The following is a 15370-nucleotide window of genomic DNA, read 5'->3' on the forward strand; positions in this document are numbered from 1 at the left end:
CCATGAGAGACTCTTAATAGTAAACAAACTGAGGGTTGCTGGAGGGGAGGCAGGTGAGGGGGATGGGGTAACTGGGTGATGGGCATTAAGGAGGGCATGTGATGTGATGAGCATTGGGTATCATTTGCAACTGATGAATTATTGAACCCTACGTCTGAAACTAATGATGTACTATATGTTGGCTAATTGAATTTAAATAAAAAAATATTTGGAAAAGTTTTTTTTTTATTATTTCATCTTCAAAAATCACCTTCTATTGTCACACATTGTATATTTTCTGTTGTAAATTGCACGTTTATTCCCTCTGCACATTTTTGTAGAGGGATATTCAATCAGTAAACTGTCTTGACATAAAAATATCACTCCTTTCTTGTTTAGATATACTGCTATTTCCTGCTTTGTTAATTATCCTGGGCAGCAAGGGGATGTGGACTGGGGCTGGAATACTGCCAGAACCAGGGAAGCTTCCTGCCTGCCAGTCTCTCAGGGATCCCCTGAGCTTATTAGATCTCTTTTACCCCTTGTGTCCATTTCTTTCTGTGTTCTTGGAACCTCTTTTTTATGTTTATCTAAATATAGGACACAGTGTGATTACATTAAAATGGAGCCCTGTGTTTCCATGTCCATGGGAGGCTTACTAACTAAAGTTTAATTATTATTTACACAGTCTTCAGGGTAGAGGTAATCTGATGCTGAGTTTGCCTTCTATCATTCCTTTCAACATTATTGTGGCTGGGGGCAAGAAAAGCATGATAGTAACGCACTGCCAAGAGGCAAGGCACACTTTGTGTGTGTGTGTGTGTGTGTGTGTGTGTGTGTGTGTGTTGTGGGGCATAAGCAGTCCTCAGGGCAATGGTACTGGAGTTCATGTAGTTCAATATATAACCTTTAAATGCCAGAATGTTCACCAACAGATGGAAATAAGGAAGGGATTTATCTCTATTCACAGAATACCTTGGAACAGAATTAATAAGATGCAAAGAACACCATGTGAAGGAAAGACTCCCGGGTCTTGAAGTCCCATCAGTGGCAGGAAAGCCCCCTCGGTCCTCAACATTCTCTGCCACCACCTCTCATCTCTCCCTCTTGCTCATTCCCTCACCGCACTAATGCATGTTGAGATCTGCAGATCTGCAGTAAGTGCCTTCTGCAGGGCCTTTGCTCTGCTTTCCCTGAAGGGCACCCACCTCCCCCAGATATCCTCCTGCTTCCTGCTCAGTTTTTCTGGAGCCTCTGTTAAAATGTCACCTTCTTTGCAGGTCTCCCTGAACTCATATTAAAACATAGCACCTCTGCATCCACTCCTTTTTATACTGATTTTTTTTCCTTCATAGCACCCATCACTGTCTGACATGGTGTATGATTTCTTTTTTTTTATTTTAAATTCAATTAGCCAACATATAGTACATCATTAGTTTTTGATATAGTGTTCAATGATTCATTAGTTGCACATAACACCCAGTGCTCATCACATCACATGCCCTCCTTAATACTCGTCACCCAGACACCATCCCCCACCTATCTCCCCTCCAGAAAGCTACAGTTTGTTTCCTATAGTTAAGAGACTCTCACAGTTTGTCTCCCTCTCTGATTTCTTACCATCTTACCATTCAGTTTTCCCTCCCTTCCCCTGTCGTCCTCCGTGCTATTTCTTAGCTTCCACATATGAGTGAAACCATATAATTGTCTTTCTCTGATTGACTTATAATAATACCCTCTAGCTCCACCCATGTCGATGTAAATGGTAGATATTCATCCTTTCCCATGGCTGAGTAATGTTACATTGTATATATGAACCAAATCTTCTTTACACATTCATCTGTTGGCGGGCATCTTGGCTCCTTCCATAGTTTGGCTATTGTGGACATTGCCGCTATGAACATTCTTTCTTCATCATTGGATTGTATGGACTAATTTTTTTCTCTAAGTTTCTATTTTAATTTCGGTTATTGCATGTGTGTGTGTGTGTGTGTGTGTGTGTGTGTGCGTGTGTGTGTGTGTAATAGATAAACAGATACGGATATAATGGATAAAGCAGATTATAATTGCATATACAATCTGCTTTATCCATTCATCTATCAGTGGACATCTGGGCTCTTTCTGTACTTTGGCTATTGTGGACATTGCTGCTATAATCATTGGGGTGCAGGTGCCCCTTCAGATCACAACATTTGTATCTTTTGGGTAAATACCTAGCAGTGCAATTGCTGGGTCATAGGGTAGCTGTATTTTTAACTTTTTGAGGATCCTCCATGCTGTTTTCCAGATGGCTTTGCCAACTTGCCTTCCCACTAACACTGTAGGAGTGTCCCCCTTCCTCCACATCCTCGCCAACATCTGTTGTTTCTTGTCTTGTTAATTTGGGCCATTCTAACTCGTGTGAGGTGGTATCTCATTGTGGTTTTGATTTGTATTTCCCTGATGGCAGGTGATGTGGAGCATTTTTTCATCTGTCTGTTTGGCCATTTCTATGTCTTCTTTGGAGAAATGTCTGTTCATGTCTCCTGCCCATTTCTTGACTGAGCATCTTTTTATGGAACTTTTGGCCATTTGTATGTCTTCATTGGAAAAATGTCTATTCAGATCCTCTGCCCATTGTTTAATCAGATTATTCGTTCGTTTGTTTGTTTGTTTTTTGTTTGTTGCTATTGAGTTGTATGAGTTCTATATATATTTGGGATATTTACCCCTCATCATGTATATGATTTGCAAATATTCCCTTCCATTTCGGAAGTTGCCTTTTATTTCATTGGTGGCTTCCTTTGCCATGTAGAAGTTTTTAGTTTGAAGGAGACACTGTTTATTTTTTGCTTTTGTTCCCTTGCTTTTGGTGTCAATTCCTAAAAATTATTGTCAATACCAAGATGTGTTCTTCTAGGAGTTTTATGGCTTCAGGTCTTACATTCAAGTATTTAATCCATTTTGAGTTCATTTTTGCCTATGGTGTAAGATAGTCGTCTGGTTGAATTCTGTTGCATGTGGCTCTCCAGTTTACCAAACACCATTTATTGATGAGACTGTTTTTAACTTAATGTGCATCCTTGCCTCCTTTGTTGTAAACTAATTAAACACATATCTGTGCATTTATTTCTTGGCTCTCTATTCCATCTCATTGATCTGTGTTTTTTATGCCCATATCAGGCTGTTCTGGGTACCACAGCTTTGTGATGTAGTTTGAAATCAGGGAGCATGATGCCCAGGTTTTGCTCTTCTCTCTCAATATTGCTTTGGCTACTTGGGGTCTTTGTGATTTCATACAAATTGTAGGAGTGGTGGCACCTGTGTGGCTCAGTTGGCTGAGCATCTGCCTTCAGCTCAGGTCCTGATCCCAGGGTCCTGTGATTGAGCCCCACATCAGGCTCCCTGCTCAGTGGGGATTTGGCTTCTCCCTCTGCAACTCCCCCCACTCATGCTCTCTCTCTCTCTCTTTCCTCAAATAAATAAATTTTTTTTAATTGTGGGAGTGTTTGTTCCATTTCTATAAAATACGTCATTGGTATTTTGACAGGGATTACACTGAATCCACAGATTGATTTAGATAGTATGGAAATTTTAACAGTATTAATTCTTCCAATCAATGAACACGGAATATCTTTTCATTATTTGTGTCATCTTCAATTTCTTTAGGCAATGTCTTATAGTTTTCAATGCACAGGTGTTTCACCTCCTTGTTTAAATTTATTCTTAGGTATTTTGTTCTTGCCAATGCAGTTGTAAATAGGATTGTTTTCTTAATTTCTATTTCTGAGAATTTCTTATTAGTGCACAGAGTGGTGACCAATATTTGTGTATTAACTTTATATCCTGCTGAGTTCATTGATTAGTTAAAACAGATCTTTTTCTTTTAAACAATTGATTGAAATACAAAGACATACAATAAAGTAAACAAATTTAAAATGCAAAATTTTCTGAAGTAAAGTAATCATACAAAAATTAAGAGTACATATTGCATGAGTTGATTTATATATAATTTAAGAAAGTGCATGAAAGCTTTAAAGATTTGTTATATAATTGTAAAACATGTAACCAACCTGAAACGTCCATTTACTTATATTGAATTCAGGTGGATGTTGTTAGGAATAAATACAGTGTTTGGAAATGGTGAATCCAAGAAGTCTTTTATGGGTAAGGAGCTCAGATATGTATGTGTGGATTCGTACATTACTTCATACGAATACACTCTTACACAAGTATGTACAACACAAACTCAATAATCCCATCTTTTGTGTTGAATGGAAATTTGAAAAAAAATTAGGAGAGGATAAAAATCAAAAGCGTGAATGTTTGAAAAAGTATGAAATTAAAAGAATATAGACAGACACAAAGATTTAAAAAAGAATGGGCAAACAATTTTAGTAATGAATACTTTTTAAAATCTTAATGCACAAAGGGCTCAAAGTCACAATTTATATATAAAAAAAGAATTTATATTTACATCTTAAGTCACGGGGAACCTGACTGTCACAGTCAGTGGACCAAGCAACTCCTTTTTTCTTTTTAATTTTATTTTTAAGTAATCTCTACCTCCAATGGGGGGCTCAAACCCACAGTCCTGATATCAAGAGACGTGAATTCCACCAACTGAGCCAACCAGGCAGCTTGGGCAAGCAACTCTTGATCTCAGGATCATGACTTCAAGCCCCACATTGGGCGTAGAGATTACTTTAAAAATAATAAATATTTCTTCCTGTTTCACTCTTGGTAGTTTATAAGTTTCCAGGAAGGCATCCATTTCTTCCAGGTTGCTTGATTTGTTGGCATATAGTTGCTGGTAAGATTGCTAATAACTATTTCTATTTCCTTGGTGTTAGTCGTGGTCTCTCCCTGTTCATTCATGATTTTATTAATTTGGGTCCTTTTGCTTTTCTTTTGGATAAGTCTAGCCAGAGGTTTATCAATCTCATTAATTCTTTCAAAGAACCAGCTTCTAGTTTTGTAGATCCGTTCTACTGTTTTTCTGGTTTCTATTTCAATGATCTCTGCTCTAATCTTTATCATTTCTCTTGTCCTGCTTAGTTTTGTTTTTATGTGTTGTTCTTTCTCCAGGTCTAAGGTTAGCTTGCATATTTGGGATTTTTCTAATTTTTTGAGAGAGGCTTGGGTGGTTATGTATTTCCCCCTTAGGACCGACTTTGCAGTATCCCATAGGTTTTGGACCAATATGTTTTCATTCTCATTGGTTTCCATGAATTGTTTAGTTCTTCTTTAATATCCTTGTTGACCCAATGACTCTTTAGCATGATGCTCTTTAACTTCCAAGTGTTTGAATTCCTTGCAAATGTTTTCTTGTAGTTGAGTTTCAGTTTCAAAGCATTGTGGTCTGATAACATGCAAGGAATAATCTCAATCTTTTGGTATCTATTGAGACCTGATTTGTGACCCAGTATGTTGTCTACTCTAGGGAAAGTTCCATGTGCACTCAAGAAGAATGAGTATTCTGTAGTTTTACGGTGGAATGCTCTGTATATATCTATGAAGTTCATCTGGTCAGGTGTGTACTTCAAAGCTCTTGTTTCTTTGTTGATCTTCCACTTACATGATCTGTCCATTGCTGAGAGTGGAGTGTTGAGGGCTCCTATTATTAATGTGTTATTATCAATATGATTCTTAATTTTGGTGAACAGTTGGCTTATGTAGTTGACTGCTCCCACGTTGGGACCTAGATATTTACAATTGTTAGATGTTCTTGTTGGATAGACCCTTTAAGTATGATATAGTATGATATATCTCTTATTACAGTCTTTGCCTTAAAATCTAATTTTTCTGACATGAGAATTGCTACCAGCTTTCTTTTGAGATCTGTTGGCATGGTAAATGGTCCTTCACCCCTCACTTTCAATCTGGATGTCTCTTTAGATTCAAAATGAATCTCTTGTAGGCTTGTCTTGCCAACCCTTTTTGGCTTGCCAGGTCTCTGTGGACAGGTCTGACTTTATTCTGATGTTCCTGCCTTCATACTTAAGAAATCTCTTCCCTCTAGCTTCTCTCATGATAACTTCCTTGGCCCTAAGTTTAGAAAGTTTTACTATTATATGTTGGGGTGTTGATCCATTTTTATTGACTTTGTGAGGGGGCATCTCTGCCTCTTGGACACACACAGAAGAATGAAACTAGACAGTTCTTACACCAAACAAAAAGATACTCAAAATGGTTGAAAGACCTCAATGTGAGACAGGAATCCAACAAAATCCTAGAGGAGAACATAGGCAGCAACCTCTCCGACATCGGCCGCACTAACTTCTTTCAAGACATGTCTCCAAAGGTGAGGGAAACAAAAGCAAACATGAACTTTTGGGACTTCAGCAAGATAAAAAGCTTCTTCACAGCAAAGGAAACACTCAACAAAACTAAGAGGCAGCCCACGGAATGGGAGAAGATTTTTGCAAATGACATTACAGATAAAGGGCTGATATCCAAGATCTATAAAGAACTTCTCCAACTCAACACCAAAAAAACAAATAACCCAGTCCAAATATGGGAAGAAAACATGAAAAGACACTTCTACAAAGAAGACATTCAAATGGATAGCACACATATGAAAAAAATATTCAACATCACTAGTCATCAGGGAAATACAAATCAAAACCACAATGAGATACCACCATACACCAGTTAGAATGGAAAAAATTTAAAAAACAGAAAAAAAATGTTGGCAAGGATATGGAGAAAGGGGAATCCTCTGACTCTGTTGGTGGGAATGCAACCTGCACAGCCATTCTGGAAAACAGTCTGTAGGTTCCTCAAGTTGTTAAAAATAGAGCTACACTACGACCCAGCAATTGCACTACTGGGTATTTACCCCAAAGATGCAGATCTAGGGGAAAAAAGGGACACATTCACCCTCATATTCATAGCAGCAATGTTCACAATAGCCAAACTGTGAAGGAGTCAAGATGCCCTTCAACAGATGAATGGATAAAGAAGGTGTGGTTCATATATACAATGGTGAATATTACTCAGCCATAAGAAAGGATGAATACCCACCATTTGCATCCACATGGGTGGAACTGGAGTGGGTTATGTTAAGTGAAATAAGGCAAGCAGAGAAAGACAATTATCATATGGTTTCACTCATATGTGCAACATAAGTAATAGCAGGGTGGACCACAGGGAAAGGGAGGGAAAACTGAAGGGGAAAAATCAGAAAGGAGATAAACCATGAGAGACTATGGACTCTGGGAAAGAAACTGAGGGTTTCAAAGGGGTGGAGGCTGGTGGGTTGAGGTAGCCAGGTGATGGATATTAAGGGGAGATGGGGTTGTGATGAGCACTGCGTGTTGCACGCAACTAATGAATCATTGAACACTACATCAAAAACTAATGATGTACTATGCAGTGGCCAATTGAACATAATAAAAAAATAAGAATAAATAAAGTAAATAAATAAATAACCAGCTCCTTGTTTCATTGATCTGTTCTACTTTTTAAATTTTATTTCTATATCTTTTATTTCTGCTCTAATCTTTATTATTTCTCTTCTCCTGGTGGATTTAAGCTTTTTTGCTGTTCTTTTTCAAGCTTTTTTAGGATTAAGGTTAGACTGTGTCATGGATTGGGAGAACAAATAGTGTTAAAATATCTATGCTACCTAAAGCAATCTACACATCCAATGCAACCCATACAAAAGAAAGAAAGAAGAAAGAAAGAAAGAAAGAAAGAAAGAAAGAAAGAAAGAAAGAAAGAAAGAAAGAAAGAAAGAAAAAGAGAGGAACATTTTTATTTTAGAAAAGAATTCACTTTTTGCATTCCATTTCAACAATGGGGCAGAAGCTCCAGAGAGATTATAATATTACTATTATTATGACACTTAATATTGTATTTCAACACAAAATGCCTTAACCCAAGAGAAGAGAAATTGAGAGATTAAAATTCACTTTCCCCAAAACAATTTTGTTGGATAAATGTCTATATTACATTCCTATCTCTGTTATAACAAATTACTACACCAAGGGCTTCAAAGAAACAAATTTATGCTCTTACTGTTTTCGAGGTCAGAAGCCTGAAGTAAGACTCAGGGGGCTAAAATCAAGATGTCTCAGGCCCTGGATCCTTCTGGATGCTCTAGTAGAGTCTCTTTTCTTTTCTAGCACAGTTTCTAATGACAAGCATTCATGGCTCATTGGCCTTTCTCCATCTTCAAAGCCAGTGACATGGCATCTTCACATCTCTCCCTGATCCAACTATTCTGCCTTCCTGAGCCACATTCAGAGGACAAGGGTGATTATGTTAGTTCCACTTGAATGATCTTGGCCTGTCTTAGTTTAAGGTCACCTGATTAGCAGCCTTATTTATTTTGCCACCTTTAACTCCCTCTTACTATACAAAATAGCATATCCCAAGTGTTCATGAGTTGCAACTTGGACCAGTTAAAGAGGTTCTTATTCTGCCTACTAGAAAGTCTTTTCTAAAAGTATTTTATTTGGGGGCGCCTGGGTGGCTCAGTCGTTAAGCATCTGCCTTCATCTCAGGGCCTGATCTCAGGGTCCTGGGATTGAGCCCCGCATCGGGCTCCCTGCTCTGCTGGGAGCCTGCTTCTTCTTTTCCCACTCCCCCTGCTTGTGTTCCCTCTCTCTCTGGCTCTCTCTCTCTCTCTCTCTCTGTCAAATAAATAAAATCTTTTAAAAAATAAAAATAATAAAAGTATTTTATTTGGTTCCCATCAAGGGTCCACATATAAAAGAAATAAACACAGAATTTGTCACAGCCCCTAGAATGACTGGATACATTTGTTACTCAAAGTTTTATGCAAACATTTTTTTTTAATGAAGAAGACCTAATACCACCTGTCCCTTACTCTATCACAGGATGACAGCCTTGCTATTCAAAGAGTGGTCCACAGACCATGACCTATAGCATCAACATCACTCAGAAGCTTGTTAGAAATGCTTAACTCCTGGGCCCACCAGCACCCGCTAAAGCTGAATCTGCATTTCAGCAAGAATCCTAGGTGATTCCTATGCAATTTAGTTGGAAAAGTGCTGGTCTAGATTGTGTTTTCTCACATTCTCAATCTGACCTTTGAGGCAGGGTCATTATCTGTGTTGGGAGCTGTCCTGCTCAGTGGAGGTGTTTAGTAGTGTCCCTCAGACATTGCCAGATGTGCTCAGGGGAAAAGAACCACCTCTGATTGGGACCACTGGCACAGAGATTGAAAACTGGGAGCAACCTGACAAATGTAATCAGCACCCATCTCTTTCTGCAATGATAACTTTTTGAAGATCACTAAATTCTTCAAACCCCATTTCTCCATGGGGCATGGAGTTCACACTAGTGTTTTACCACAGAATGGACTTTTATAAAAACTAAATCAGGCAATTCCTCTAAGGTGCTAAACTTGGATTATAGTGTGTAAAATATCTCAATATATGTGTTATAATTAGCAAACATTTTATAATGACATTTTAACTGCTCTGAATTTGTGATAGAATTGTGAAATTCCTAATTGTTTTGGCAAAATTATCATGAAGCCAAGGAGTGTAGTGTCCAAGAATTTATATTAAAGGGACAAACTTTTCATCCTTGTTGAAAAAGGGAAAAGTAACATTCTAGATATATTAGGTGTTGTGTCTCCACCACAATTAAGTCAGTGCATTGAAGGACCCAGTGGACCTAGTCTGGATCTATTCCTCCGTCTTAAACAGGAGAAAATGTTCACTCAGGAGTGGGATAAGGGGCTGGGAGTTTAGATCTCTGAAAGGCAGAAAAAGTTATAGAAAAAGAGTAAATTACACAAGTAATGAATCATGGAACTTGACATAAAAAACTAGGGATGTACTGTATGGTGACTAACATAATATAATAAAAATATTATTTAAAAAATTCTAAATAAAATAAAATTTGACATAGTACTTAAAAAAAAAAGAAAAGAAAAAGAGTAAAAAAAACAAAACAAAACTGACTGCATCTGGCTTATCACTGGTCTCCTGGGAACAGAACTTCAACAGGAATAATGTCCTTTCTGTCCACACTAGTGTCCCGCAGGGAAATCATGTGCCTACAGGTGGGAGGAACAGGAGGGAAATTATCCTAATGAGCAGACCGAACCAGCTGTAAATACCTCCTCTGTTGCAGTCCCGCAGCTCAGGCAACCTCGGACTGGACAGGACCTGGTCGTCTCTTGTGCAGTCCTGATTCTGGGTGGGGCACTGAAGTTCAGTCTCTTGCCTGGAGACAGAGTTTCATTCTCCATTATCTACCAACCATACAGGTATTTTGATTTCCATGTCGAGACCTTCCTCTCAGAGTCCCCATCCAGGTGAGTTTTACTGCCCAGTAGGTACTACAGTTGGTCTGAGAATGAAAGTCAACTGCATTTACCTGAGGTCACTTGAGGGCCATTCCCACCTAGCCCAGAGCTAAGAGTTTGCTGTGGCTGTTCACTGGCTTGATTAAGAAATTTATGGTTGATTCATTTATGTATTTATGATCCTAAAAATAGAAGTGGACATGGAACTCAGAAATTCAAGATTCAGCATTAGCTAGTAAATCATAATCAGGGAAACCCAATCTTTTGAGGGATGGGAAGGGTAAAAGTAGAACATGAGACCAAGGATCTTTGCAATTAACCAGAGTAGAGAACTCAAGTATTAGCTTTTGAGGGATATACAGTGAAAGTGAAATGAGGACATGTCTTTTCTTGTTTAAGATGGGACATATTAGGCTACATTTCTCTACTGTGAAGAAAATCAGGACGAAAAAATATTCCCAGGTACATCTATGCAAGAGCGGTCCATGAAACAAACATATCACAGTACCTCCTCTTTCTTCAGTATTCAAATAAAAATTTGTATATGGATTATGTGGAAAAGAGTCTGCTAATGAGCTTCCTTTACAATTACCTCATTACCTGTGAGCCTGAACATGGTCTGGCTTAGCTCGCCACCCACTTTCTCCTTTGAAAATTGTCTGTGGGAGTCCTTGGTGTTTGCACAGTGGGGTCGGAGTGGCTTTTTCCTGTTTTTTATTGCATTCTTTCAAGCAAAGTATTGCTGGTTTTTTTTCACCAACAGCTACTTGCCATTTTGCTTTATTCTCTATGTGTAGATGTACTTGTGCAGCATGTGTGAGTGTCTGAATTTTGTGTGGAAAGTCTATGAGTTACTCATAATATATTCTCTCCACTGATTTTCTTTTTTTTTTAATTTTTTTTATTTTAATATTTTTTATTATGTTATGTTAGTCACCATACAGTACATCCCTGGTTTCTGATGTAAAGTTTGATGATTCATTAGTTGCATATAACACAGTGCACCATGCCATACATGCCCTCCTTACTACCCATCACCAGTCCATCCCATTCCCCCACCCCCCTCCCCTCTGAAGCCCTCAGTTTGTTTCTCAGAGTCCATAGTCTCTCATGCTTCGTTCCCCCTTCTGATTTCCACCCCCCTTTCTTTATCCACTGATTTTCTAATTGTTTGTTTGTTTTTCTGGACAAATTGATCTGTCACCTTAATATTCTTCACTTGTTGAAACCTTTTTTTCCAAACACTGAAAGTGCATGTCCTTCTGCACACTTATTACTCACATATCACCCTTCATACATATATTCCAAGTAGTGTTCACATCTCTGTATACCTTACTGTTCCTTTTGACCTTTTATTATTGGATCTATTTCTAAAATAGAACTGCTGTCATTTAAAAGGGATTCTTCTTTATGTTTGCCCAAGAATCACCTTTACCTTCCATAAGCACACTTGTCCCATATCTGCTTATGTGAGATGAAACTAAAACTTTAGATACTGCTTCTTTCCACAATAAAAGGCTTTTTCAAATTCATTTATGCCTCAGTCCTTGGCAATCTAATTAAATTTGGACCCATGTCAATTTCATTACTGTATTACTCTTTTAAATTGTTTTCTTCGAAGTTGGTTTGGGGTCTTCCGTCAATTTCATTTCAGACAGTTGTTTTGAGCCACTCTGCTTAAAATAAGTGCATTTTCACTGTTCTTTCTTTTAAAAGTCTTCATTTCTTTTAAAACTTTCTGTGTTGTGCACACATACACATTCACACCCTTTCAGTTTGAATGTATGAAAAGGCACCTATGCATATCATAAGTACTCTTTATGTTCTGGCACACCCTTTTTTCCTAGCTTTTCTGCCCTAGTCCTTTTGACTCAGGAGTACCTTATACAAGACCCTCTAGTCATCCAGTGTAATCCTGAGTCATTATTTTAGTGCCTGCATAATAATTCACGGTGTGGCTGTGCCATTTACACTTTTGATGATCTTTTGCCTTTTCCTCATTAAATTGTTATTTAACGAGAAATATTATTAAATATATGTGCCACAAAAATACTTTTTAAGTAGTTAAAACTATTTTTCTCAACCAAAGGTGATTTTGTGCCCAGGGCACATTGAACAATATTCAAAGTCATTTTGGGCTGTCACACTGGGAAGGGGTGTTTGGTGACCAGGGACCCTCTAAACAGCCTATGGTACACAGGACACAAACCACACCACAGAGAAGAAACTACCCCAAATGCACATAGTGCACAGATCGAGAAACCCTGAGTTAGAAGCATATCTGTATTTTTTTAATATTAATTTTGTAAGTAATCTCTACACCCAACATGGGGCTTGAACTTACAACCCCAAGCTCAAGAGTCCCATGCTCTATTGAATGACCCAGCCAGCCACCCCAAAGAACATCTGATTTTTGATATTTGTGACTGTCTTCAGAGCTTCTCCAAGACATTGTAACACTTCACAATTGTGACAGCAAAGTTAGACAATAGGAATTTGCTTACTCGATTTAAAATACCAACCCCAACCAGTGTGACAGCTCTTTGAATGTTTTCTCAGGGTTCTGGGTGTGAATGTGATTTCTCTTGATTTTTTAAGCTATTAGGGAGCCCCAGCAAAGATTCATGTATTTGATCACCATGTTCATGTATCTATTATCATTATATGTCCACATATTATATGCCTATTAATAATTATCAACATTTCAAATAATTGTTGTAAATCAGAGTTTCTCTATTGACTTTTAATCAGATATTGTTGGCCATAAAATAGTTTTAAATTTTATGTATTCAAATGTATTTATCTTCTTACTTCTGAGACTTTTGCCTTAATTATGATGCTTTGTCCATCTGTGGATTTTATTTGTATTTTCTAGATGTGCATCTAAAATGGAACGGTTACTGTTCCACTGAGGGTTTACTCCTTCTGATTGTTGTGAGATGTGTGAGATGTGGAACCACTGACATTCCTTCTATGTAGGAAGCTGTCTGAGCCAACTTCCGTTCAACACTCCAATCTTTCCAACTACATCCAAATGCAGCTTTGTCATGTATTAAATGTCCATATATAAAGAGACCGAATTCCTGATTCATTCAACATACACTAAAAGAACATATGCTATGTTCCAAAAATTTCCAAGAACTTTGTATGTAATATGCTTTTATTTCAAGGTTGTGGGGAATTTTAATTTTTCTCCATGTTGATTTTATACAGTTACTGCTCTTGTAGATCCTGTTTCATTTGGTTCTCAAAAGTCCCTTCAATGTTGTTTAATACAATTGTACATAAAATGCCACCGGGTGTGTAGGATTTCACAGAGTCTGGGGAGGGCATTGCATGTTGGACTATGAACAGAACCTTGGGGCAGTTCTGCTCATCGGATTTGTCAAGAAAGTGACTAAAACCCAAAAGCTAAGAAGGGGGCAAATAAAAAACAAAAAGATGTCAAATAAAAGTGATAAAGGGGCTTACCTCATCCTCTATTGAACCAAAAAAAAAAAAAAAAAAAAACAATGGGCCAAACAAATATGGAATAAGCAGGGGAAGAAAAGTCTTCTCCTGTCTGCTCTCTGGCAATGAAAATGCCCAAATTCTGTGAAATGTTGATTTTTTTTTCCTCTTGTGATGTTCATCTGTAATGTGATTCACACCATAAAGATGTCACCATTTTGTGTTGTGAACAAATCTGATTTTGCTCTTATTATCTTTGCTGGGTATAAATGGTGTGTAACCAAGACTGGATGCCACTAGCCCCAAGGAAGCTTTCCTTCCTCACAGTCTATCGGAACAGCTGAGCTTATTAGATCATTTTAGTCTTTTTGTCCATCTCATTTCTCCTTCCTTCTGTCTCTTTGTATTGCTCTGTTTATTGAACCCATTTTTTTTGCTGCTGTTTTTTATTTTTTTTATTTAAATTCAATTTAATTAATATATAGTGTATTGTTAGTTCCAGAGGTAGAATGTAATGATTCGTCAGTTGCATATAACACCCAGGGCTCATCCCATCAAGTGCCCTCCTTAATGATCGTCACCCAATTATCCCATTCCCCCACGCAACTTCCCCCGCAACAACCCTCACTCTCTGTCCTATAAGCAAGGCTCTTATGGTTTCCTCCCTCTCTGTTTTTATCTTATTTATTTTTCCTTCCCTTCCCCTATGTTAATAACTTTGTTTCTTAAATTCCAATTATGAATGAAATCATATAGTACTTGTCTTTCTCTAACTTATTTTGTTTAGCATAATACATACTAGCTCCCTACAGATCGTTGCAAATGGCAAGATTTGATTCTTTTATGGCCAAGTAATATTGCTCTGTGTATATATACCACATCTTCTTTATCCCCTCACCTGTGGATGGACATCTGGGCTCTTTCCATATGTTGCCTATTGTGGACATTGCTGCTATAAACATTGAGGTGCATGTGCCCCTTCGAATCACTGCATTGTATCCTTTGGATAAATACCAACCAGTGCAATCTCTGTGTGGTACAGTAGCTCTTTTAAAAAATTTTTAAAACTCCATACTGCTTTCCAGAGTGTCTGCATCAGTTTGCATTTCCACCAACAGTGTGAGAGGGTTCCCTTCTCTCTGCATCTGGCCTAACATCTATTGTTTCCTGAGTTGTTAATTTTAGCCATTCTGACTGCTGTGAGGTGGTATCTCGTTGTGGTTTTGATTTGTTTTTGCCTGATGATGAATGATGTAACCAGTTTTTAAGGTGTCTCTTAGCTGTTTACAATTGTGTCAAAACCCATAAGGTATCTAGGAAAAAACCTAACCAAAGAGGTAAAAGATCCGTACTCTGAAATGTGTAGAACACTTATGAAAGAAATTGAGGAAGGCACAAAGAGATGGAAAAACATTCCATGCTCATGGATTGGAAGAACAAATATTATTAAAATGTCTATGCCTCCCAAAGCAATCTACACATTCAAATTAGTCCTTATCAAAATACCACCAGCACTTCACACAGAGCTGGAACAAATAATCTAATATGTGTATGGAACCAGAAATGACCCCAAATGTTGAACACAATTTTTTATGTTTCTTTACACACAGGTCAGAAAGTGGCCATTCCAAAATGGAGCCCCAAGATGATTTGTCCCTGAGAAGCTGTGAATAG

Source organism: Ursus maritimus, unplaced genomic scaffold (genome assembly GCF_017311325.1).
Source record: "Ursus maritimus isolate PB19 unplaced genomic scaffold, ASM1731132v1 scaffold_37, whole genome shotgun sequence".
Classification (NCBI taxonomy): Eukaryota; Metazoa; Chordata; class Mammalia; order Carnivora; family Ursidae; genus Ursus; species Ursus maritimus.